This window comes from Trichechus manatus, unplaced genomic scaffold, assembly GCF_000243295.1.
Source record: "Trichechus manatus latirostris isolate Lorelei unplaced genomic scaffold, TriManLat1.0 scaffold00048, whole genome shotgun sequence".
In the NCBI taxonomy this organism is placed as follows: domain Eukaryota; kingdom Metazoa; phylum Chordata; class Mammalia; order Sirenia; family Trichechidae; genus Trichechus; species Trichechus manatus.
In genome coordinates, this window is record NW_004443984.1 from 15,848,313 (window position 1) to 15,853,255 (window position 4,943).

At 37.8% G+C, this 4,943-nt stretch overlaps 1 non-coding gene across 1 annotated transcript; it reads left to right on the forward strand.

The window, feature by feature from the left end:
• The first annotated feature begins 1,360 nt into the window (after positions 1-1,360).
• LOC111820740 (U6atac minor spliceosomal RNA) lies at positions 1,361-1,485 on the forward strand. Its single transcript, XR_002824268.1, has one exon. It is a non-coding gene; the product is annotated as a U6atac minor spliceosomal RNA (small nuclear RNA).
• Positions 1,486-4,943: the final 3,458 nt, after the last annotated feature.

Here is a 4,943-nt window from a genome sequence, read left to right on the forward strand (position 1 = left end):
GGGCCACCTCTAGGTCACAGACAAAAACTGTCCCTGCCCACCCCTGCTTTCACTTCTCCTCCCACATCCTGATGTCAAATCCTCCCAGTAACTAGCTTCTCTGGCTTTGTCTTGTTTTACTGGTTTTTGTCCCCTCTAGTACATTAGCGGCAGCAATGAGGTCTGAACAAAATAGCATCTTCTATGAAGTTCTGACACTTATTCCACAAATATTTTTATAGCCAGGCACAATGGTAGGCAGAGGGAGAACAGGGCAGAGTCATGGAAGTGAGAAAAAACATGGCCCTCGGGAGACAGCAGGTTGCTCAGTACATCCAGGTGTAGAATGCATGGGCAACAAAGTGAGGTTATTAGAAGTCCAGGCCCTGGATCCTTTGTCTGAAGCCTCTCTAGCCTCAGTTAAAGTTGTTGGGAGGATCCAACAGGTGATCATCTAACGAGACGATCCCCTTAATACATCTAACACTTGGTGCATGCTTAATATATGTCAGCTCTTGTTATTTTCATGATTGCTATCATTCTTCTATAATTTTATTTTTTGTTGTTATTGAGGATATACACAACAGCACATACACCAATTCAACAATTTCTACATGTACAATTCAGCGACACTGATTACATTCTTTAAGTTGTGCAACTATTCTCACCCTCCTTTTCTGAATTCTTCCTCCCCCATTAACATAAACTCACTGCCCCCTAAGGTTCCCATCTCATCTTTCGAGTTGCTGTTGTCAGTTTGATCCCATATAGATAGTTCTTAAAAGAGCATAATGTTCAAGGCAGACTTTCTTTTCTAATTAAGATAAACTATTGTTTGGTTTAAAGAAGACTTCAGGAGGTATTTTTGGTTTAAGATTTAAAGATTATCTCAGGGCAATTGTTCTGAAGGTTCATCCAGCCCCCATGGCTCCAGAAATTCTGGATTCCATGAGAATTTGAAATTCCGTTCTGTATTTTCTCCCTTTTGATCAGGATTCTTCTATAGAATATTTGCTCAAAATGTTAAGTAATGGTAGCTGTGCACCATTCTGTTCTTCTGGTCTTATGGCAAAAGGGGCAGCTGATCATTTTGAAGGGGATCCAAGAGTTAGGCAAGGGCTAGAAAATACAGGGGTCATGTACATATTCAGAGTCCCTGGGTGGTGCAAATGGTTGATGTACTAGGCCACTAACCAAAAGGTTAGGCTAGACGTTCAAATCCACCCGGAGACATCTTGGAAGAAAGGCCTGGTGATCTACTTCTGAAAAAATCAGCCATTGAAAACTCTGTGGAGCACAGTTCTACTCTGATACACATGGCATCACCAGGAGTTGGAATTGACTCAACGGTAACTGGTGGATATACATGAAAGTTAGGGCTGTGTTGTATGAAAGGAGAGAAGGTTAGCACTCCCCTTGACAAAGATGGAAGAGGCCCTCAGGCCTTACAACCGCGTATGGTTAAGGCATTGCTACCTACTGTGTAGCATCGAACAATGGTTTTTCAATGTCATAAAAGTAGAAATCAATAACAGGAAGATCAAGGGAAAAAAATCAAATATACACTGAATATTTGTATAAAACTGAATAACACCTGCTTAAAAACAACTGAGTAACAGAAGAAATCAAAGAAGGAATAAAAAAGAATTCTAGAGTCAAATGAGAATGAAAATACATCACACCAAAACCTTTGGAACACAGGAAAGGCAGTGCTCAGAGGTCAATTTATACCAATAAATATACACATCAAAAAGAAGAATGGGACAAAATAAAAATGTTAGCCCTACAACTGGAACAAATAAAAACAGAACAGCAAAAGAAGCCCACAGGCACCAAGGGACATTACAACAGACCCAGCTGAATAAGAAGGATCATAACAGAATACTATGAAAAATGTACTCCAACAAATTTGAGAACCGAGCTGAAATGGACAAATTTCTAGAAACATACTACCTACCTAAACTAAGACAAACTGAGATAGAAAATCTGAACAGAGCCATAACAAGAGAAGAGATTGAAGAGGTAATTAAAAAAAAAAAATTCCAACAACAAAAAAAAGCCCTGGCCTTGATGGCTTCTCTGAAGAATTCTACCAAACATTCAGAGAAGAGCTCACACCTGTGAGCTCAAACTATTTCAGGGCATAGAAAAAGAAGAAATACTCTCGAATTCATTCTATAAAGCCAGAATAACCCTGATACAAAAGCCAGGCAAAGACACCACAAAAAAAGAAAATTACAGAACAAAATCTCTCATGAATATAGATGCAAAAGTTCTCAAAAAATTCTAGCCAATAGAATTCAGCATCATATAAAAAAAGTAATAATAGTACACCACAATCAAGTGGGATTCATACTAGGTATGCAAGGATGATTTGACATTAGAAAATCAATCAATGTAATCCACCACATAAATAAAACAGAAGAAAAGAATCACATGATCATCTCAATAGACATATAAAATGCATTTGATAAAGTCCAACACTCATTCCTGATAAAAACTCTCAATAAAATAAGAATAGAAGGGAGATTCTTCTACACAATAAAGGACATCTGCACAAAACCAATAGCCAACATCGTTCTCAATGGAGATAGGCTGAAAGCATTTCCCCTGAAAACGGGAACAAGACAAGGATGCTCTTTATCACCACTCCTATTTAACATTGTGCTGGAAGTCCTAGCTAGAGAAATAAGGCAAGAAAATGAAATAAAGGGCATCCAAATTGGAAAGGAAGAAGTAAAACTATTCCTGTTTGCAGATGATATGATCCTATACATAGAGAACCCCTAAGATTCCACAGGAAAACTACTGGAACTAATAGAAAGATTCAGCAGAGTAGCAGAAGGCAAGATCAACATACAAAAGTCAGTTGGATTCTTATACACCAACAAAGAAAACTTGAAAAAGAAAATCACGAAAACAATACCATTTATAATAGCCCCTAAAAAGATAAAAGACTTAGGAATAGATCTAACCAGGGACACAAAAGACCTACACAAAGAAAACTAAAAAACACTATTGCAAGAAACCAAAAGAGACTTACATAAATGGAAAAATATACCATGCTCATGGATAAGAGGACTCAATGTTGTGAAAATGTGAATTTTACCCAAAACAATTTACAGATATAATGCAATCCTGCTCCAAATACTAACAGCATTCTTTAACGAGATGGAAAAACTAATCACCAACCTTATACGGAAGGGAAAGAGGCCCCAGATAAGCAAAGCATTATTGAAGAAAAAGAACAAAACAGGATGCCTCACACTACCTGATCTCAGAACCTCCTATATAGCCACAGTAGTCAAAACAGCTTGATACTGGTACAACAACAGACACATAGACCAATGGAACAGAATTGAGAACCCAGACATAAATCCATCCACCTATGGTCAGCTGATCTTTGACAAGGGCTCAAAGTCCATTTAATGGGGAATAGACAGTCTTTTCAACAAATGGTGCTGGCAAACCTGTAAAAGAAATGAAATGAAAAAACAGGACCCGTACCACACACGATACAAAAACTAACTCAAGGTGGATCATAAAACCTAAAATGATAAAGATCATAGAGGAAAAAAACAGGGACAACACTAGTGACACAAATACATGGCATAAATTCAATACAAACCATAACTAACAATGCACAAACACCAGAAGATAAGCTTGATAAACTGGCAGCTCCTAAAAATTAAACACTTAATGCTTATCAAAGAAAACTTCACTTAAAGAGTAAAAAGAGAACTTACAGACTGAGAAAAAAATTTTGGCTACAATATATCTGACAAGGTTCTAATCTCTAAAATCTATATAATATCTCAACACCTCAATAACAAAAAGGCAAATAATCCAATTAAAAAACAGGCAAAGGATATGAACAGATACTTCACCAAAGAAGACATTCAGGCAGCTAACAAACACATGAGGAAATGTTCACCATCATTTGCCACTAGAGAAATGCAAATCAAAACTACAATGAGATACTGTCTCACCCCGACATAACTGGCACTAATCAAAAGCACAGAAAATAATAAATGTTGGAGAGGCTACAGGGAGACTGGAACTCTTATGAACTGCTAGTGGAAATGTAAAGTGGTACAACCAGTATGGAAAATTATATGGCACCTCCTTAAAAGCCTAAAAATAGAAATACAATACGATCCAGCAATCCCACTACTAGGAATCTATCCTAGAGAAATAAGGGCCATCACATGAATAGATATATGCACACCCATGTTCATTGCAGCATTATTCACAATAGCAAAACAATGGAAACAACCTAAGTGCCCATCAACAGAAGAATGGATAAACAAATTATGGTACATATACAAAATGGAATATCATGCAACAATAAAGAACAATGATGAATCTGTGAAACATCTCACAACATGGATGAATCTGGAGGGCATTATGCTGAGTGAAATAAGTCAATCATAAAAGGACAAATATTGTATTAGACCTCTATTATAAAAACCCAAGAAAAGGTTTACACGTAGAAAAAAATAATCTTTGATGGTTACGAGGGAGGGAAGTGCTGGTGAGGGGAAATCACTAATTAGATAGTAGACAAGTGTTACCTTTGGTAAAGGGAAAGACAACACATGATATAGGGGAAGTCAGCACAACTTGACCAAGGCAAAGCCATAGCAGCTTTCTAGGTACATCCAAACACCTTGAGGGATGGAGTTACTGGGGCTAAGGGCTGGGAACCATGGTCTTGAGGGACATCTAGGTCAAATGGCATAACATAGTTAATAAAGATTGTCTTAGGCTGGGTTCTCTAAAGAAGCAAAACCAGTAAAGTGTATAAATATATATATAGACAGAGATTATATCAAGGAAACAGCTCACACGATTGTAGAGACTAGAACGTCCCAAGTCCGTGGATCAGGGTAGAGGCCTCTCCTAAGTCACACAGCTGCAGAAGCTGGCAAGCCCAAGATTGGCAGGTCAGAGAGCAGGGCTCC